Here is a 23,236-nt window from a genome sequence, read left to right as displayed (position 1 = left end):
CGGATTGGCGCCGCAGTGACTTGTCATTAGTAGTGTTGTGACTGTTCAATACTAATTGAATTTTTCTACACCTTTGCTTTTGTACTTGTATGTTTTTGTTCATATATTTGATTGAAATCTATCGAAAAACCGACGTCCTAGCCGAGAGGTTAGCACGCTAGACTTGAAATATTTTGTTCGTGAGGATGGGGTTTGAGTCCTGGTGTTGCTGGTTATTTGGTTGGGAACGGGGGTCAGTGCTGTGACCCTGTAAGCCTAACCAAGAGTCGACCCAACTCTAAATGGGCACCTGGAGAAATATGGGGGAAAACACAGGAAGCATCAGATGATTTTCCCCCCAACCACACATTGCACTCCCAGCCAAAGGCAGAGAATCAGGATATTGGTACCTGTGCTATGCAGATCATTGGTCAGCATGCAAAATATAAGTATTCAAAGACAACTAAACACTCAAAAGATGGTTACATCTTCTTCAGCTGTTTGGTGCCATTGGTTTTTAGCTTATTTTGGTGAGTTCTCACATTAGTTTTTTTTTTTTTTTGCTACAACCAAAAGCTACACAACCACATATGGATTTAATTTTATTTTATTGAATTGCCAATTTTTACTATATTTGAGACATACGATACTAAATTTGAGAGATTTACTATATTTGAGAGATACGATAAGTGCCTCAATCGTTATGGAGACTATGTCGAAAAATAGTGCAAAGATATAGTTGTAAGATGTATATATTAAAATATTTTTACTTAACTTGGTGTATTTTTTTCAATCAACTGGAGGTTAGTTTCTGAATTGCCCTTGTATTTGCTACAACCAAATAATACACAACCACATATGGTTGTAATTTTTTTTTATTGAATTGCCAATTTTTACTATATTTGAGACATATATGTATGTTTCAACTTAATCAACTGCAAAATTACACAAGGTGACAAATTACAAGAAACAGCATTTACAAAATTGCACATTTTTGTAATTTAAAAATTACAAAATTGCACAAGGTGCCATGAAATAAGAAACAGCAAAATCACATTGAACTGCAAATGAAAACATTGCACAATGAAATCTACAGTGAGAAGACAAAGCAAAATTACAATGGAATGAAGAAATGTGTTAGTTTAGCATGTGAGTCAGTGGATAAACAGGAGGGAGGAATCGGTTTTAGTATCTATGACATGTCCCAAATTACACAAGGTAATACACAAGGATGCACAAATATTAAGTGCAACAAGATTTGCAGCTAAAAGACAAGTGACAACAAACATCACAATGAATCCCAAATAAAAATAATGACACAAAAATCTACAGATGATCATCTTCAGTTGGAAGATAATGGATATGGATTGTAACATTGTATCATAAACAAAATCTGTGGTTAGAAGAGAAGCAATAGTGAAAATCAAAACGAGTCCCAGGAGAAAACAAATCTGATGAAATGAATGATACTTTGACGCATTAACAGGAAGGAGGAATTGAAGTCTCGCTAAAATTTCTTAATTTGATTAAAATCACTGATTTGACACCTCATGACTTAAAACCAAAGAATGGCAGGATGATTATGCTGATGCAATTAGAGAATCAAATATATACAGGCTTGTCGCATGCCAAGTGCTGAGACAAAGATGAAGCCCTGGCTCCTGATACTATTATAATCATTGTCACAGTTGATAATTAATTAGAACACTGATTAATTTTTTATCACTGTCCTTGATTTTCTAATTCAAGTGGTTCAATTCCCCTGTCCCCTCTTTGCAGGCATTGTAATATGAATAATGAAACAATTGACCATTGCCTATTTGAATGTAATATGCTGACATCTGCACAACATACCTTGCTTTGTAAACTGTTAAAATGCTTCAAACACCACAAAATCTCACTATTAGCCAAGAGCCTAGTCAACTATACCTGTACACAGAGCATGGAAATCAATATATATCATCTTATATTTGAACTCCTTGAGTCACAAGATCTACTGAAAGATATCTGAGAATATCTAATAAATAAGAGACAACCAAGACAGTAGCTCTGTAGCCCACAGAGTGAAGCAAAAAGAAGAAGGCTAAATAGTACCAACTGAATAGCCCGCCTGCTATGAATTAGAAGAAGAAAAAGAAGAATTTTGGAAGTCTGTCTACACAGTGTGTTTTTTTTTGTTTTTGTTTTTTTAACAGGCGGGCTATTCAGTTGATACTATTTAGCCCTCTTCTTTTTGCTTCACTCTGTGGGCTACAGAGCTACTGTCTTGGATGGAAAGCTTTACAATTACTACACTCTCGGAGAATTTCATTACATTTGTTTGTTGTGTGTCCCAGTTTGAAACACTTCTGACACTGGATAGGCTTAGGCTTGTATTCCTTGTGTGGTTTAATGTGCACAAATAGGTATAATTTTACTGGGATATCAATTTTATCCTTCAGTATGAATAAGAAGGATCTACTAGTTTTTAGGCCATTAGAGTTAGGTTTTCCAAGTTGGGTAACATCCTCAACTGGGATTGTGTTTCCAGCCCTATCTGAGAGCCCTTCTTTTAACTCCTGAGTAGATATCTCTGGGGGAACATTATAAACTACTACTTTGGTTGGTGATTGTTTTGGGTTCCAATTAGATGCAATAATTGGGGTATTCAGAAGGGATTTTAGGTTAATTATTGTATCTGCTGATTTCTGATCTTCTACAGCTATTAGCAGAGATCCATCACGGTTAATATTAAGAGAGAACATTGATTTTAGCAATTTAAAAATTGCAACTCTTATTGCAGGGATCATTTTTATTTCAAAGGGGGTAGTGGGAGTAATTTTAAGGTAAATTCCTAAGTTTTTAGAGGGAGGATCTTGGGCAGGGAGAGGGGAAATGGTTTTGATTGGGGATATTTTTTTCCTTTTTTTAGAGCTTCTAGAGAGGACCTCTTGAAACCTATTATCATCAATTATGGTTACATTAGCCCCTACACTTATCATTGTCCTATTCTCCGAATTTGAGCTATCATTTGAACTTTGAGACAGTGTGCATGACCAGCCAAGATGGGTATCTTTCACTATCACACTTTCACTGGAATTTGATTTGGGATCTGGGGGAACTTTTTTTTTTGGAGGACTTCTAAACATTGCTTACTCGAAAAAGCTCGAAACAAAGAAAGGACAAGACTAAAACAAAAAGGTGAAAATTTAAAGAAACCAACACCTTTTCCTTGTTATATGAGGATGAGAAATACCAAAGTATATTCTTGAGGATGAGTTGAGCAGGATTGGTTTCGTAAAAATACTGAGTAGAAGCGATAATAAGTCACAAGAAAATATATCTTCTTCTTCTAATTCACAGCAGGCGGGCTATTCAGTTGGTACTATTTAGCCCTTTTCTTTTTGCTTCACTCTGTGGGCTACAGAGCTACTGGCTTGGTCGTCTCTTATTTATTAGATATTCTCAGATATCTTTCAGTACATCTTTTGACTCAAGGAGTTCAAATATAAGATGATAGATATCGATTTCTGTGCTCTGTGTGCAGGTATAGTTGGCTAGGCTCTTGGCTGATAGTGAGATTTTGTGATGTTTGAAGCATTTTAACAGTTTACAAAGCAAGGTATGTTGTGCAGACGTCAGCATATTACATTGAAATAGTCAATGGTCAATTGTTTCATTATTCATATTACAATGCCTGCAAAGAGGGGACAGGGGAATTGAGCCACTTGAATTAGAAAGCTTACATGAGAATGCAAGGAAATTTAGTCCATTTGTTCCAGAACAAATTCTATGATAAATTTTAGAAAGATACTTATTGGGAAAGGGGGAAAGGATAGGATTAATCTTATTAAAATTAATATCTAATAGCCTCCATCGGAAAATATCTCTAATTGGGATTGGTTTCCCACTTGGCTGGTCAATATTTATAGCATTTTTTTGCGATTTCATCAACCTGATGATTACCACTTATGCCAAAGTGGCTAGGAATGTACTGAAAATAAGTTTTTATGCCACTTGATGCAAGATTATCAATAATACTGAGACAATGATAAGTGTCAATGTTCAACTTATATTGAGGAGCTGAGGCCAGTAACTCAAGGCTTGATAGAGAGTCGAAATATATGATAATATTATTCGAATTTGCAATCAAAGGTTGGTTTTGCTTAAGGTGTTCTAATGCCATGATTATGGCATTTAACTCAGCAGACATTATAGATAAATTATTATATAATCTCACGCCCATTGCAATTTTCAGGTGAGGAAGGAAAACACCACTTGCAACCTTCTCATTCATATTTGACCCATCAACAAATATTTGTGAGGGATTTTTATAGGTAATTTTATTAAGTTATGAAAATATTTTCTGGACAAAAGCAATGGGGTTTAAATCTTTATTCCACTTTGAGAACTCATTATTTATTATGGGACTTTACCAATTCCTTGGGGGGGGGAGCGGGGGAAAGTGGGTACAATAGACTTTGCTGGCACAGGGAACTTCTTCTGAATACTGGCATACTCATTTGCAATGCCTCTATACATGGCTGGATTGCTTAACCAATTATGTAGTGTTTTTGAGCTATTTGATTCAATTTTTGTAAGATGTTTTGTCAAGAGAAAGCTACGTCTCTCCCTTATTGTTGTTAATCCACTCTCCATAAGCAGAAACTTGGTGCTTGTGGGTTTCCTAAGACCAAATATGAGACGTATTATATCATTTTGTGTTGTTTCAATTTTTTGCATCTGGGTCTTTGCACATGCACCATAGAGGATGAGCCCAAAGTCAATATGGGGTCTTATATGTGATTTATAAAACTGGAGTAAGGTTTTCTCCTTACATCCCCAGGGTGTGGAAAGAAGTCTTTTTAGTATAATTGTTTTTCTATAGCATTTTTTTATTGTGTTTGAAATGTGGAGGTGGAAATTAAGTTTTTGGTCAAGCATGAGACCTAGGTAATTAATATGATTATCTTCTGGAATAGTCTGGTCTTCTGGAATAGATTATTTTTGACTTGGTGGGTGCAATGGGTAAATCTGAATGTTGAGAGAATTTTTCAAACTGGAAAAGTGACTTTTGCTGATTTGACTGTGCTATCTGAAAGGTGTTGCCAGATGACCATAGCACCAGATCATCAGGATATTGTAGATTCGTGTGGGGTAGGTTCAGGTCCCAGAGATATAGGGCAAATAGGAGGCAACTGAGGACTGCTTCCTGAGGTAGGCCTTTGGTTATTGTCTTTTGGGATGAAGAGGCTGAACCAACACAAACGATGAAACTTTGCAATTCTATGAAGGATTTAATAAAAGATACTAGCTTAAAGGTACTCCAAGGTTTGCAAGTTTGTTTAAAAGGATTTGGTGGTTCACATTGTCATATGCAACTTCAAAATCTAGGAAAGCTGCCACTAGGACATTATTGTTTTAGAAAGATTCATTTATTGCATTTTTTAGCAAAATGAAAGCATCTGTTGAGGAGTGGTGTTTCCTGAATCCATTTTGAGTGTGAGGGATCATATTATTTTTTTCAGCAAACCAGAGGAGTCTGTGATAGATCATTTTCTTCATTATTTTCCCCATCACAGGAGTAATCATTATGGGCCTATAAGACTCAGGGTTATCTTTTGGTTTATTTTTCTTTAGGATTGGTAGGAGGGAAGAACATTTCCATATATTGGGGAACCTAGAAGATTCCCAAGCGTGATTATAACAATTTAGAAGTTCTTGTTTGTATGAAGGTGTGAGATTCTTTATCCATGTAGGGTGTATATTGTCATAGCTGCCGCTAGTTTTGGTCCTAATATGATGTATTGCATTATTCAATTCCTTGATTGAAAATGGATTAGTTATGTACTCGGATCCCTGGCGTGGATGGTAACTTGGGTTCATAGGAATTTTGGACAGTTTGCTTAGATTATTTTATGTTAGCTTATTAACAAAAAGAGTTGCAAATAGGTTAGCTCTTTCATTATCATTGTCATAATGGGTATTATTATGTATAAGATCATACAGGAGTGCGTTGGGGGAAGTCTTTTTCCCATCGATGTGACTTATGACTATGTATAATTGGCTCATGTATCTCTCTGGAGAGATTATTTGCAAAACTATTCCAGTATTCATATTTAGCATCTATTATAGTCTTTTTTAGATTAGATTCTGCTTGTAATTTTTTTTTAAATATGTAGTAGGTGATGTTTTTTTTATGAATTCTAACCTAGCTGCCTTTTTTATTTTCCATTTATTTAGTCACTCATTTGTCCACCATGCTTTAGGAATTTGTTTAGGGAATGTTTTTTTAGGTGCTGTCCTGGGGATACCATGATTAGCTGTATTTATTAGTAAAGATGTCAAGGCTTCAGCATGTGTGTCAACTGTTGTGTTAGAAATGCATGAAATTCGGGTGAAACTTGTAATTTCATCATTTAGCTTATTTTGGAACATAGACCAATTTGCTTTAGTGTTGATATATTTGGAGGTATGAGATAAAGTTTCAGCAGGTTCATTTAGGTAGCAAACTATAGCAAAGTGGTCAGTACATAGACTATCAATTTTATTTCTGTAAATTTTATTCAAAATATTTAATGACACAATTTGTAGGTCAATTGTGGAGAATCTGCCACTTTTGAGGTTGAAATATGTATTCAGGTTTGGAGGGGTAGCAACAGCTAATTCAGTATTACTTGAAGTCATATGCTCAATGAATCTACCAGCTTTATTTGCTGGTTTATTCCCCCACAAAAGGCTTCGGGCATTGAAATCTCCACAAATAATGATATTTTTAACATATTAGAATTATTTACATAATTAAAGAAATCCTTGGCATCTGTAGTTTGGCCATTAGGGTTATAAAAGCTTATTATGTAGGTTTTTAAATTATTCAGCCAAACACTGATACCAATTGCATCAACATCATTAGCAAAATCTGGAAAATGGATGCCACAAAATTTTATATTATTTTTAACTAATAAAGCTACCCCACCTCCTTTTCTCTCTGAAGATCCATTTTGCTAAAATCTACAACTACTTCTGCTAGATCTGGCTGTAATAATGGAAAAGGTAAAGATAGCACTAGTTTCAGATTGGAAAAGAAAACTAAGAATTTATATTTATAATGGCAATCAAGGTAAAAATAAGTTTTATTTGAACAATGCCATAACGTGATGACATTTGAATAGGGAGTTTAGTAACTAGTCCCCCCGCACGCCCATCGCTCCCCAAAACATATCCAATCAACATTTTGAGATAGCTATTTTGTTCAGCGTAGTTGATTTTCAGATAGAAAATATGTTTTTGAGAAGGACACTCCGCAGCAACCCTCGGGGCAAGGGTTTTAAGTTATACCCTGAGGGCATATAAGAACGATGTTGGCACAATGTATCATTTTTTTTTCCTTTAGAGCAGGGAACATTGTATCGAAGAAGTTGTCGTAGAAACTCCGAAAAGGGCTCATTCAACTGGAAATTTGAGTGGCTTGTGCCTTTTTTAATAGTCGAAAGTGATTGGAGGGCAACTAGCACCCCCTCCTACGCCCATTATTCCCCCAAACACATTGAATTAAAATTTTGAGATAACCATTTTGTTCAGCGTAGTTGATTTCCAGATAGAAAATATGTTTTTGACGAGGACACTCCCCCAAAACCCTCGGGGCAAGGGTTTTAAGTTATGCCCTGGGGTATATAAGGTTTTCATAGAAAGTGTTGTCATAGAAACGTCAAAAAAGGCTCATTTGATTAAAAATTAAAAGGGCTACTGCCCTTTTTAATAGTCGATAGTGATTGGAGGGCAACTAGCCCCCCCCCAGCATTTCCCAAAACACATTCCATCAAAATTTTGAGATAGCCATTTTGTTCAGCATAGTTTATTTCAAGATAGAAATTATGTTTTCGAGCAGGACACTCCCCCACAGACTTCAGGGCAAGGGTTGTAAGTTATGCCCTGGGGAAATTTCCATATTTGATTGGAAATTGAAATGGCTAGTGCCATTTTTAATAGTCGAAAGTGATTAAAGGGCAACTAACCCCCTCTAACACCCACCATTTCCCCAAACACATCCAATCAAAATTTTGAGATTTCCATTTTATTCAACGTAGTCAAAAGTCCTAGAAATTAGGTTTTTTCGGATGATAACCCCTTCAGAGCCCTCAGTGCACGGGTTGTAATTTATGCCCTGGGGGCATATAAGGTTTATATAGAAAGTTGTTGTAGAAACGTCAAAAAGGGCTCATTTGATTGGAACTTGGAATTCCCCTTTTTAAAAGTCGAAAGTGAGTGGAGAGTAATGAACCCCCCTCTCACGGCCAACATTTCCTTAAACACATTCAATCATAGTTTAGAGATAGCCATTTTGTCCAACGTGGTTGAAAGTTCTGGAAATTATCTGTTTAAGGTTGACAAACCCCCCAGAGCCCTCAGGACAAAGGTTGTAAGTTATGCCCTGGGGACATCTAAGTTTCTTATAGATAGAGTTGTCGTAAAAACTTCAAAAGCGGCTCATTCAACCGGAAATTGAGAGGGTTAGTGCCCTTTTTAAAAATTGAAAGTGATTGGATGGTAACTAAACTCCCTCTCACGCCCACCATTCCCCCAAGCACATCCAATCAAAATTTTCAGATAGCCATTTTGTTCAACGTTGCAGAAAACCTGGAAATTAGGTCTTTGTGGATGACACCCCCCCCCAGCTCTCAGGGCAAGGGTTTTAAGTTATGCCCTGGGGGAATATAAGGTTTTTATCGAAAGTGTTATCATAGAAATTTCAAAAGGGATCATTTGATTGGAAATTGAAAGGGCTAGTGCCTTTTTTAATAGTTGAAACTGATTGGAGAGCGACTAACGCACTTATCACGCCCACAATTATCCTAGACATATCCAATCAAAATTTTGAGATAACTACTTTGTTTGATGTAGTTGAAAGCTCTGGAAATTAGGTCTTAGAGGATGACAACCACTCTCACCGCCCTTAGGGTAAGGGTTGTAATTTATGTCCTGGGGACGTTTAAGGTGTTTATAAGAAGTGTTGTCATAGAAACACAAAAAGGGCTCATTTGATTGGAAATTGAAAGGTATTGTGCCCTTTTTAACAGTCGAAAGTTATTGGAATGCGTGACATTTTTATAGTAAAGATCGATGTGTGTATAATGTATTATTTTTTTGTTGTTGTGTACCATGGGCAAAATGCGATATATTTAAAATACCAAAATAAAGTTCCTTCTTTCTAAAGATAATTTCGACTTCCTCTAATGAAGTAAAATCTAGTTTCAAAAATGAAAAGTCCTTAATAAGCAAAGAGAAAAAGTGCAGTCACTTTTGCAGGAAGTTTAAACGATAAGAACCGTGTGAACGTCTTAATCATCAAAAATATTTAAGATGTATTATTGAACGAAGGGTTCACCTCCTTGGGGCGACTCGAGACTAGTGTGAGCCCGTTCTTAGAGCGCAAGACGAAAGAGCTCAGTTTGATAGTGGGGTAGAACTGCTTTTTGAAGATATTCGTATTTGAAAATCAGGACCACTTAGACATATTTATTCGGCGTACGAGCTTAGCAATTCTTTTATTGTTGTATTTCAGTCACCATTGTTGTCGTTTGAAGTGACTCACTGCTGTGCACCTAAATATGTAAGTCCCAATAAATCTATTGTTTTTTACCTGTGTTTATTTCACTTTATATGTCTGCATCTAGTCTAGTAATAGGCAATTAGTTCGCAAAATCTCCAAGGACGTTCCCAGGGAATCTAATCTCCATATCGCTCAAGAAAAAAAAGCCACATTAATATGTCTACATATTCTATTTTCTCCCATTAATTGAGGGCGGCGCTAGCCTAGTTGACACAATCTTTAGTGCTATAAGCGGCGCTATCGGAGAACCTATAAAGTGTAAATTCTCAGCTTTAAGGTACGATATTACATTTGACGCGGTCAATATTTATAACCACGACCCTAAAGGTTTCATCGCTACAAATGGGCCAGTCGGAAATTGGAAGATAAATTGCGAACTAATTACGCTATAAACTTTGTAATTTGAATTTAATTATTAGAGAGATACAGACATATAAGTAAAGTGATTAGGCCTATAACCGCTAAGCTACGACAGTAAACCCTTTAAAATATCTCTTAGGAGATAATAACCTCCCCCAAAATAGGTTAAGTGAAAAAATAAAATTTATCCAAAAAAAAAATCTCTGAAGATTTAGAAGAACAATTAATGGCTAAAAAATTGGTCGCGAAAAATATACAAATAGCAAAATCGATCCCGGAGTACAATGGTCAATCAGATATTGACGAATTTAATATCCAATTGGCCCAGTTTATACAACTAACAAAAACAGAGCTAGAACCGTTAGTCAATATGCTCCTACTACGATTAAAAGGCCAGTCCTTAACCTTTCTAAAACAGATTGAACATACCATAGGCAATAATGCCAACTTGCCAATAACTACGGTTGATAACTTGTTAAAAGCATTTAAAGATAGGTTTATAGAAACCAGTTCCATAAATAAATTAAAACACGGAACAGTGAGCTTTGACTTTTCACAAAATATAAGAGAATACCTTAAAAATATACGTATTTCTGTAGAGGCAAAATACGGAAGTGGTTCGGGGAAATGAAAGTCATACTAAATACCTTTTTGCAAGGGCTACCCCCAAAACTATATAGAGTGGTAATATCCAAAAATATTCAGACGCTGGATCTTGCAGTTCAGGAGGTAGAGCGATTAATCGAAGTGGATACGATGGTCGCTAATCATAGTAAAGCAAAAATAAATAGCCTAGGCGATTCAAACGCAAACATAAACTTCAAGGGCGATCAGGCGTCCCCCGATATCTTTTCAAGGGTTAACTCCCCAGCACCATAAAGGAACAAAACGCAAGAACTCGCTGGGCAGAAAACAGTACGTTTTCAGCTTGTCTAACAATTCAATCACGAAAATAGCCCCACAACAATACGGTGCTATAATTGTAATCGTGTTGACCATATCACGAGAGAGTGCCGTTATGTCCCCAATCGCATTCCAAGAATTGCTGTCGGTAACACGCAAAATTACGGCAACCATTTGTTCGGAAGAACAAATTTTAGCACCGGTCGTGCAATAGGCTACAGCCAGGGGGGATTGCGCCAATCAGTACCTTACAACACGTACCAACCAAACTTGTATAACCCTCCCCCCAACAGACAAATTAATTACCGATTTGAAAACCCAAATACTCGCCAAAGCCAATATAAGCCAATATGACAGTCAGTGCCAGCAAGCGTCACTGACACAGGACATCGACGTCACCATAATAATACATGGCGAAGACAGACAGACGTAAATCAATTAGATATTCCTACGGAAACTCATACGTCTGAATATCTATTACAGGCACCTACAAATGGAATAAATATTCCTGGACACGTGTACAGCCTTTCACACATCTATCGTGGACCACGAGGGTTTTCAAAACATTGATAAGGTTCAAGACAATTATAAAGGCCTCTTGTAGTAATAATAATAGAACGTTACCTATATCTAATTAATTTTTTGTAGAAAATGTTTACTTCGAAGCTTTGGTCGATTCCGGTGCAACGATTAGTATCATAAACTCTTGCGTATTTAATATGTTGCCTCCGTATATTAGTCGACAGAAGAACCCTAATAATCCCAATTTAACTAGTGTGACAGGCCATACATTGGACGCAAGAGGTTAAATTTGTCTAAACGTAAAAAGAGACAATAGGATCTTTATGACAAATTTTATAATATGCGATAACTTTCCATATGAAGTAATCATAGGCGCAAATTTTTTAAGATCTAACAGAGTACTATTAGACGTAGCAAATGAGAGGCTTGTCTACCCGGCTAAGGTGGGGGAAGAAATTTCTACCTTAAGAAATCGTAACAGAGGATACGAAGGCAACATAACAGTAAACAAAGTTTCTGACGGTATAATGTCGCAATCTTTTGAACCTCATGTCTCACAAGGAGAAAAAGGAATAATAAGAAACTTGCCCAATTATTCTGAAAGACATTGCAGAGATGAAGTAAATTTAAATAATAAAAGTATTGAATTCGCAAAAAAAGAATAGGAGATATGCGACAGTACAGGTCAAACGAAATCAAGTAAATAGTGGAACTATGGAAAAACATAGTAAAACCCAACGTGATGCCACAAGAGGCCGCAATGGCACAGCATAGCGCCAGTATGAATCTAATAAATAATAAAAATAAAGAGCAATATTACGGATTCGCGATAAGGAAAACAAAAGTCCCTCCCAAAACGATGCAAAAATTCAAATATCACAGATGATTGAGCCAGTAGTTAGCAAATGCGAAATATGGTTTGCGCCCCATCTGAAATACCTGAAAATCTGCTATGCGAGGAACAGATTATATCTTATGACAAAGGAGAAGGTTTCATTTGGGTAACTAATAACCACGAAACTGATACAATTACAATTAAAAAGGGGACGTGTTTAGTTCAAATCCAGGTTTTAACGGAGAATGATTTAAATACATAGGAAAATTCTAAGAGAATTCTAGTTAACGGCGTTAAAACTTCAAATAACGAATATCCTCTAACTAAATCGCAATTTTTAAACAAATTTAATATGGATCGTATTACAGACTTGGAACTTAAGACAAAATTATGCAAATTATTATGAAATTTTAAAGATGTATTTTTGGCATCTGAAGATGACATCGGGCTTGTACCGTTTTATGAACACTCAATTGTAACGAATGGCAATCCCGTAGCAAAACAGCCATATCGTGTGCCATATAAGCACAAAGAATGGTTAAAAAATATAGTTCACGAATTAGAAAAAAAATGAAATTATACGGCTATGTATAAGTACATATACTACATCTGTGATAAACATACCACAGAGGAACTGTGACCTGAGACTTTTAGTAGATTAAAGAGCCCTTAATAAACAAATAGTTACTAATAAATTTCCTCTACCAAGAATAGATGAAATTCTTGACTCAATTTCAAGCAAAAACAAAATTTTTACTTCTTTGGACGTTACCCAAGGCTACCACCAAGTGAAAATGGCCGAAAAGGATGTCCATAAAACTGCATTTTCAGCATCTGAATGTGGTTCATATGAATACTTAAGGGTACCGTTTGGACTGAAAACAATTTCAAGCGCGCTATGTAGACCCCTACTGTACCTGTTAAGAGGATTAAAGAATGTCATTTATTATGTCGACGATGTCATATGCGTGGGGGAAAACACTGAACAACACTTAGCGACATTAGCTAAGGTGTTCGAGAAGTTCAGACAAGGCAATTTAAAATACCTGCCTGAGAAAGTGAATTTATTTCAGCACGAAACTTAATGTTTAGGGTTATTAATGATCCGAGAAGCGATTTTCCCCGGCACTAATACAATAAAATGTGCTGAAAGAAGCAAACCCCCCAGAATTATGAAATAATTAAGAGGACTTTTAGGTCTTACTGACTACTTAAGAAAATTTATGCGCACTTACATCCCAATTGCAAAACCCCTCACGGAATTAACTAAAGGGAACTCCTATAATGTTACCTGGTCCTACGAAGCTCAAACTTCCCTAGAGCGTCTCAAAAAGGCGCTCACTTCTGAACCAATTTTATCACTTCCTGATTTCGAAAACGAAGTATTTGTGGTTACGACCGATGCTAGTTCAAAAGGCATTGGGGCTATTCTTTCGCAAATAATTCCCATGGGCAACCCTGATCCTTTACAAGGACCTTTTAATAAAAAAATAGAAAAAGCTATATGCTATTTGAGTAGAACCCTATCAAAGGGCGAAAGTAGTTATTCCGCCACAAACTTAGAATTATTATCTATAATCCACCACTTGGACAAATTTAGACACTATTTAATTGGTAGAAAATTTATAATATTATCAGACCATAAAATCTTACAGTACCTGCGCACATTTAAAAAACTCATAGGCATTTTAGCTAGAAGGATTATAAAAATCCAAGACCTCCATTTTGAATTTAAACACTTCAAAAGTAAAAAACACGGAGTTTGTAGGTTTACGAGTAGATGTCCAGGACACAGTCTGTTAAAAGCTGAGGAAGATAAAGTTATAGCCATCAAGACTAGTAGCCAACATGGACACAAGAAAAACACAATCTAGGACACAGCAAGGCAAAATAGGATTAGTTATTGTTTCTTGTCAATAGAAAATATAAAAAGAAAGCAAAAAAAGGACGAAAAATGTTTGGTGCTTATTTATAATTTTGTGAATGATGATACGTTACCGGATAAATTCAAAACTCTTAGAAAAGAGATAGATAATTTTTACTATGATCTTGAGGAAGAAATGCTGTGTAGAATCGTGACTGCTGAGACAAAAAGAAACCAAACTTCAATAATACCTGTATTACCACAAAACTTAATAGTGCCTGCATTTGAATATTTTCATTCCGATATAGGTGGACGTTTAAGAGTAATGAAAACGTTCTATAAATTAAAACAATATTTTTACGTGGCGTCGGCAACGACAAAACTTAAAGAATCTGTAAGTACATGCGGACTGTGTAACTTAAGAAAAATCCCTCCAACTTATCCTAATCCTCCAATGGGAAGGGTCCCGGTAGCAATGTGCCCCTTCGATATTATCTCATTTGACTTATACGGAACAAGTGGAGCCTTGCTTGTTTCCAGCAGAGGCCATACTTGTATTCTTTCGGTTATAAACCACTTTTCAGGATTTACTTTTGCAAAAGCATTAAAAAATCAAGGTGCTTATGACACCAGTAAGGCGTTAGCAAAATTATTTTTAAAATTTGGCATTCCTAATAAAATTTTGAGTGACAACGGAGGTAATTTTGTTTCAAAAGTAACAAAAGATTTAATGAGTTTTCTTAATATAGAGTTAATGGTGACAGCTCTGTACCACCCACAAGCTAATGGTAAAATAGAAAATAGGCATAAAATATTTTTGAACGTATTAAGTATTTATACAAAAGATAATAGGAACGACTGGGATCAATTCTTACCTTATTTAATTAACGTAATAAACACTGCTTATTCAGAAACAACTAAAGATAATCCATTTTATTTACTTTTTGGTCGTGATTTTAGAATCAGGTATAATGAGATTATTGAATCTCGGCAGTATCATAATAGCTCGGAAGATTACAAACAAGAATTCATAAATAAGATGAGGAAAACTTATAAAATAGTTTGGCAAGAGTTGGAAAAATGTAAAATAAACCAAGAGCTAAGAAACCAACCCAAAGTCAAGGGAGGTATAGATTTCAGAGTAGGAGACATCGTTTACCTAAAGAACGGAGAAAAAATCGAAGTCAACAAGCCTACCCAAAATACTCTGGACCGTACAGAATAATCAAAAAGTATGATAACGACTACAATTTGCAGATGGAGAACCCCGATAGCGGAAAAACTTACAAGGCACATATTAGCAGAATAAAAAAGAGCTGAATTTCCTAAAAGATGGGTATCACATCCCTCCTCTACTGATTCGTCAGATTCGGAAAATGAGCCACCTAATTCAAGATAGGCAGAGCTACAACCCTTGAATTTTAAACAAGATTATTTTGAAGATGACAGTGATGAGGAAAACTTTAAAGAATTTTTAGCGATGGAAAATCTAGTTGTTCCTAAGAAAAAATCCCTAATACCAGGATTTTTCCCCGAAATAAAAACACCAAAAGATCCAAAAAGTTATTCATCAGGAGCGCAAGAGAGTTATATTACACGATATCTCCAAAGAACCAATTTTTTCCAAATAGAATTTCTACCCCTTGTCCCCTCAAAAGATTTCCAGGCGATATGGTATCCTCTGCAACACCGATAGAGAGGCCCCCGTCTCTACAACAAGAACTGAATAGAGTTGTAGAAACCCCCGGTATTACTGTAAAGAAAACTCCCCCCAAAGATTCAACTAAAACAAACCTGCGAGAAGCTATGGATTTAATAAATTTTCCCATAAAAACGAGTCAAAGTACATTGCTCGAGAGTAAAACTCCCATAGATGACCAGCAAGGACAATATCATGATATAACTGTGTCAAAGGTCTAGCCTAAACAGTGGACTTCATGGAGGGAAACCCTAGTGCAAAAAATGCCCGATCCCCCTGACGACATGGCATTCAAACAGTGGAGGAACGCCGCAAAAACTATTGATTCCTCCCAAAGCTCTCAAGAATTTTTCAAATCTTCCGAGTTTAAAACTCAAGGCGAGGATTTAGGGAATAAACCTTTTACTTCCAGAGGAGTAGAAATTTACGAGGGAAGGGCAGGTGATACCTCAAAAACGCCACTTCTAAAAGTTCTAATCCGGATTCGTCGGAAACCAGTTCCGAAGAGTCTGACGGCGAATCAGACCATAGGGTAATTAAAGGAATAGGAAAATTAAAACCGACTTCAGCCGCCGCACACATGAAACAAACGAAATTAAAAGGGGAAGAATTTTTGAAAAAACTTATTTCGCTAGAAAAACCGAAAAAGAAAAAACCACAAGAAGTCGAGGAGAAAGTAACGACACAGTCAGGCAGAACGGTTAAAAAACCTGACAGATGGAAATATCCCTAATTAATGTAGACAAATTTCAAATCCCTTATGAAAATCAACTTGTGATCCACCATAATAACTTTAATAGTGTGCAAGTAAAGTTAACCAAGTCAATATTAATGAAAAAAAATATAATGATAATACGAGTGATGTCAAAACACTGGTGATCAGAGAGAAAGGTTGGAACAGAAAATAACCAACGGTAGGAAGCTCCTGGTCGACTGATAACGACAACTGGCGTTGGAGCATGTCTTGTGGGAAGCCTGGGGAGGAACTCGTGGCCCATGATTATTTTTTGTAGTTTTTTTTTTGTGTAAACGATCGAAGGATGGGATATTTCTCAGTCCTTCAAGTGTAAGAAATTAGTATTTTTATGCCAATCAGGGCCAGTCAAAACAATACTTAAAGGTTGAATAGAAAATTCAGTGAGCTAGTTAAGTTTTCGGTTTTTGGATCAGAATACTTTGAAAGAGAAACAGAGAGTTTACTTTCTTATAGCTCCGAGGCGAAAAAGGCATTTTAATTTCATTATATTATATCTATGACTTATGCTGTTCTGCAGCTCTGTGTTAAACATTACTTTCAAAGAGAAACAGGGGCATTAATGTCTTTAGCTCCTTGGCGAAAAATTTAATTTCATTAGTTTACATCTATTACGTATACAATAACAGAGAGATCACTGTTCTATAGTTCTGTGACAAAAATGTTCTTTAATTTCATTGGTTTATCTATGACATATTTTGTGTTCTAATTTTTGTGACATATTTTTGCAAGTCAGTCACGTTATATCTTACCTATACTGACTCAAGTCCCCTCGGATTTTCCATGAAAAATCGACCCAGGTCCTAAAAAAGATTGATGTCATAAAAAAAACAAAAAAAACTACCAGTACAGAAGCGTCTAATTATGAGCTGATCCTGTTCATATTTATGAACACTATCTTGATTTTCTGTTCCAAGAGAAACTGTTGGAACTTTGTCTTGTTACAATAATACAGAAAGAATAGACCCAAAATACAAAACAGAATTACTATTACAAAATGTGGGTACGGTAAACATAAAACAAGGGTGTCGACTCGTAACTAAAGAGTCAACCGTCCGAACGCCGTTAATTACCACGAGCACAAAGATAAGTCCAAAAATAACTAACCACCAGGCAATCAGACTGTAATACGATCGTAACAGTATAGAAAATAATGAAATATGAATCTTGATCTGGTCAAAAATAGAAAAGTAAATATATTTTATAAGGCTTACAAATATAATGGACGCATTTGGTTCGCAAATTCACCTATTTACCCTTGAAGACCAAAGATCAACGTATATAGATAATAGATACGGATTATTCTCAACCAATTTCTGGTGGAACATACTATTGGCCGTATGTTTTGTATTCGCAACTTCTCTGACCATAAGAACCCTATTGACTTTTAATTACAGAAAAATACTTATACTAAGATGACGAAAACCAAGAGAAGAACGGGGATTAGAATCTTTCAAATCCCCCAAGTTGAAGCCTCAAGGCGAGGACCGAGGGAATAAACCTTCAACTTTCAGAGGAGTAGAAATTTATGAAGGAAGGGCAGGTGATGCCTAAAAAAGTGCCACCTCTAAATGTTCTCCTCCAGATTTGTCGGAAACCAGTTCCAAAGAGTCTGATGAAGAATCACATCATATAGTAGTTAAAGAAATAGGAAAATAAAAACCGACTTCAGCCGCCGCAAACACTAAACAAACGAGATTAAAAGGGCAAGAATTTTTGAAAAAACAATACAAAAAGTTCGACCTTATTTCGCTAGAAAAACTGAAAAAAACCGTAAGAAACAGAGGAGAAAATAACGACACAGTCAGGCAGAACGGTTAAAAAACCTGACAGATGGAAATATCCCTAATTAATGTAAAGACAAATTTCAAATCCCTTATGAAAGTCACCTTATGATACACCATAATTAATTTAACAATGTGCAAGTAAAGTTAACCAAGTAAATATTAATGAAAAAAAAATATAATAAAAGGGATGTCAAAACGTCGGCGATCAGGGAGAAAGGCCCAAGGTGGGAATCTCGTGGTCAACCGATGGTGACAAATAGTGTTTTTAGGTCCTGTGTGGCACACTCTGCCTACTAGGTAGCTACCTTACGAAAATCAACTATACCCCTATAAATGTGAATTAATCAGTTGGATAACCTATAATGTACCCAGTTATCGAGATCAAGAACCAATTTCTGGTGGAACATACTATTGGCCGTATGTTTCGTATTCGCAACTTCCCTGACCATAAGAACCCTATTGACTTTTAATTACGGAAAAATCCCGAGACTAAGAAGACGAAAACCAAGAGAAGAACACGGGGAAAAAGCTGAAATGCAGAGGTTAAACCCGGAACCCCATGAGAACGTCTAAGCCAAGAATTACGGAGGACACTAGAAAACGAGCGGGTCTAGAGTTCTCCACTCATCCTTGCTGTCTCGTTCCCACATTGTAGTATCGTTTAAATAAAACCGTGTGGTTATGACACTCCAACATGCCTTTCTTAAAAAGCACAGGCTTGCGTGAACAATGCAGGTATGAAATCAGTTATGAAAGTGGACCTCAAAATTAACCATGCAGCGTAAAATCTGTTTAAACGATCATTTTAAATCAAATGTAAAATTAACTGAGTGTTGAAAAAGTGTTGAACACGATAAAAATTTAGTTTTTTGTACTAATATTAGTGTATTCATTTAAACCTGTCTTATAGCGTAAAATTCATGTACCCGATCAATACCTGACTTATTTGTACTATAAGTATTTACTTTAAAGAACGTGTGATTCTGCCTCGTTATTTTTATTACAGGAAGTGGATTGACAAATTGGATATCGAGCATTACAATGAGTTGCCCAGTGCAGATACAACCTAGTAGCATCTATTTTCATCATACCTCAACCAACGAAGAGTACTCACCATACACTCCAGACAATTTTCATCCCAGCTTCGTCTACGAAAACAAATGTTACCTTTGATCATTGTTCCTTCGACCACAAACCATATTACGTATCAGGTAATATTATATTTGAATCTCAGTATCCAGTGCTTTATCGAACTATATAATCACATAAATGCTGAGAACCCAAACGATCAGTACAAGATATAAATACATAAATATCGCCTTTGACAATCATTATGGACCACAGAACCATTTGACTGTATGGTGATGATATTTGATGATCCCGAAAATTATCTATATGACGCAGATTCACGCGTCGAATCCCTTTCGACCATCTCTCAGAATCCATCCTATCCCCTCTGTGTGGAAAGTTCGTATCTCTGTTATGCCATAAATGCACGAGATAATTTCTGAAAAAAGGACCTAGAAACCAAAATTAACCCCAGTGATCAAGCCAGTGACAATATGCCCCTCCCACAAGTTAAAGACAATATGTTGAAGGAGTTACTATAGTTTGATGTCAACCTGTTCCAAATCCAAACTTCAATTCCCCCGTGATTAACCTAGGAATCATCGCAATGCTTAATCGACGCAAGCCATGAGCTAAAAATTTTATAAGAGACACAAATGAACAATTTTATACGAGAATACATTCTCTATGTGCCTCAAAATATCCCAGAAATGATATGTTGAGAAGAAAATAAACGCACTCCCAGTGTTCGACCCCTTAATGATAAGGCCCCTTAATGATATGAACTGTGAAAAAGCAGGTGAGAATGAACCCTAAAGCATATGCCAACACCTGTAGTGGGAAGTATTATTTCCCAGTTGACAATTAGAGAAAGCTTGTCGTGTGAACACAATCAGGCTCGAACTGTTCCATGAAGAAACAATAACGTAAGTGCTTTAAAAAATTTTTGCCAAGACGAAAAGAGTAAAGGAGAATAATTTACAACAGAAGGATTGAGTACACTAAAGACTCGAATCGTGATAAAATAGATGTGAATTTACATATGTTACTTCTTAATAACTTTGACAACTCAAAAATCCCAATATCCCATCATTAACGTTGCGTAGCAAAACATCCCCAGTGAAAGTGTTTTAATTTTACCAGTGAATATGGTAAACCCAATATTGTGTATTTTAAATCGTTTTTGTATGTAGTGTTAGATGTCTAGATAGAGTTATGTGTAGCGTTGTCGAGCTATTCATTTAATGTAGCGTAGATAGAAAGTAGTGTTCCATATAGACAGCAAAAAAAGCCTTGTAAAAAGTGAATTCAAAGAAAACAAATCTTATGTGAAGGTAGAATAGCCCCAACCTTGTTGGAAATGTAAAAGTAATCAGTGTTAGGTGTAGGAAAAAAAAACTGTAGTATAGTAGTTAGCCTAGAACCATGAATAATCTTAGTCCGGTATATGAATTTTAGATAGGGATGTAGAATAAAATAAGAAAAGTAATAGAGAAAATTTTTAGCACTCCTGATTAGGCCATAACATAAATATAAAATAATTATGTAGAAGAAATAATTAATAAATTTCGAACACTAAAAAGCCCAAAGGCAAGTACGTCATAATGACGGGACGTCATTAATTAATGGGACGGGTAATATGTACCATGAGTAAAATATGATATATTTAAAATACCAAAATAAAGGTTCTTCTTTCCTAAGATAAATTTAACTTCCTCTGATTAAGTTAAATCTAGATTCAAAAATGAAAAGTTCTTAATCAGCAAAGAGAAAAAGTGCAGTCACTTTCACAGGAAGTTTAAACGATAAGAACCGTGTGAACGTCTAAATCATCAAAAATATTTAAGACGTATTATTGGACGAAGGGTTCGCATCCTTGGGGCCACTCGAGCCAATTGTGAGCCAGTTCTTACAGCGCAAGATCAAAGAGCTAAGTTTGATAGTGGGGTAGAAGTGCTTTTTGAAGATATTCGTATTTGAAAATCAAGACCACTTAAACATATTTATTCCGCGTACGATCTTAGGCATTTTTTGATTGTTGTATTTCAGTCACTATTGTTGTCGTCTGAAGTGACTCACTGCTGTGCACCTAAATATGTAAGTCCCAATAAATCTATTGTTTTTTATCAGTGTTTATTTCACTTTATATGTCTGCATCTAGTCTAATAATAGGCAACTAGTTAGCAAAATCTCCAAGGGTACTCCCAGCGAATCTGATCTCCAGATCGCTTAAGAAAAAGAAGCCACATTAATATGTCAAAATATTCTATTTTCTCCCATTAATTGAGGGCGGCACTAGCCTAGTTGACACAATCTTTAGTGCTATAATCGGCACTATCGGAGAACCTAAAAAGTGTAAATTCTCAGCTTTAAGGTACGATATTACATTTGACGTGGTCAATATTTATAAACACGACCCTAAAGCTTTCATCGCTACAGTTGTTGTTGTTTAGGCCAGGGCACTTCGCATCGAAATAGTTGTCGTAGGAACTTCGAAAAGGGCTCATTCGATTGAAAATAGAAAGGGCAGATGCTTTTTTTATTAGTCAAGTGATTGGAGGGAAATAACCCCCCTCCCACGCCCACCCCCCCATCTTTCTTTATGTTTGAAAACTAAATGTTGCCTTAAGATTAAATCAAAATGCACTGTGCTAATGCTAATTACCAATAAAGCATCTCAGAATTATCGCAAGAACGACTGATGGTATTTTGTTAAAACTTTTGAGGCGACTTCTGCTCTTAAAATTTAACCAATCCAAACTAGCGTAAGTGTATCCAAGCTATCAAAGAAAGTAAACAGATTTTTTTGTGAATGGTATCAAGTTTTCCATTTCAGGGCAACTAGAAAAGGTATGAAGATAAATTAGACACTACTATTTGTGTGCAGATTTTTAAAAGGGTGTATGTTGTTAAGAAATGCTGAAAAATATTTTCCAGCATACAAATAGCAGGCCATACTATAAATTCTTAAAAAAACAAAAAGATTTAAAGTATTATATTCTTTTTCCCTGAAAAGACTATTTCAATATAAAACGAACAGAAATTAATTAAAAAAAAACTTTTTCACAAAATAGGTTTTCCAAAAAAAGGTAGAGCTCCATTAAAAAAAAATGGGCAAAAATAAAATCAAATAATCTACCAAGCTTGAAACTACTACAAATCAGCATCGATAAATAGATGAAACCCAAAAAGAACAGAAATTACATTAAATAACCGAGTCAAACTGAAAACGAGCAGAAATTACCATAAGTTGGGCCTTCCCAAGGCCACAACATAATTTGCACTTTACTGAAATAAATACAAATGAATGTGCATTGTCCGTTTAATATACATATACTGATATTTAGTAAACAAAATGTTAATAATATTTGATTTATTAAAGTTATAGAAATAAAAACACATATATTTTTTCAGTGAGGTGCCAATTTTGTTCTGGCCTTGGGAATGCATAGGGGTTTTGAGCCCAACTCATATTAATTTCTGCTTGTTTTGAGTATGACTCGGTTAATTATTGTAATTTCTGTTCTTTTTGGGTTTCATTTATTTATCGATGCTGGTTTGTGGTAGTTCCACGCTTGGTAGATTATTTGATTTTATTTTTGCTCATTTTTTGTTTATTGAAGTTCTTTACTTTTCTTTGAAAAACTTATTTTGTGAAAAAGTTTTTTTAATTAATTCTAATTATACATATTCAATTCTTTTGATGTTCCTCAATATTTTAAAAACACACTAAAAATTTCACAACAAACATTTCTTAGAAGACGTTTGGTATTTTCTTGGATGGGGCTATTCCACCAGTTATTATAATAAAAACAAAGGTAATATTTCAAATTCTGAAGGACATTATAATGGCCCAAAAAAGAATATAAAAGAGGA

The 23,236-nt window shown here is 35.6% G+C and overlaps 1 pseudogene; it reads right to left on the bottom strand.

Moving 5' to 3' along the window:
- LOC148954674 (general transcription factor IIF subunit 2 pseudogene) overlaps positions 1–23,236 on the bottom strand; it is a 38,633-nt pseudogene that overhangs the window by 1,545 nt on the left and 13,852 nt on the right.

This window comes from Artemia sp. Qi Xiang Cuo, chromosome 3, assembly GCF_049724085.1.
Source record: "Artemia sp. Qi Xiang Cuo chromosome 3, ASM4972408v1, whole genome shotgun sequence".
In the NCBI taxonomy this organism is placed as follows: domain Eukaryota; kingdom Metazoa; phylum Arthropoda; class Branchiopoda; order Anostraca; family Artemiidae; genus Artemia; species Artemia sp. Qi Xiang Cuo.
Note: the sequence above shows the minus strand (reverse complement) of the source record. Positions and strands in the feature narration are given on the sequence as shown.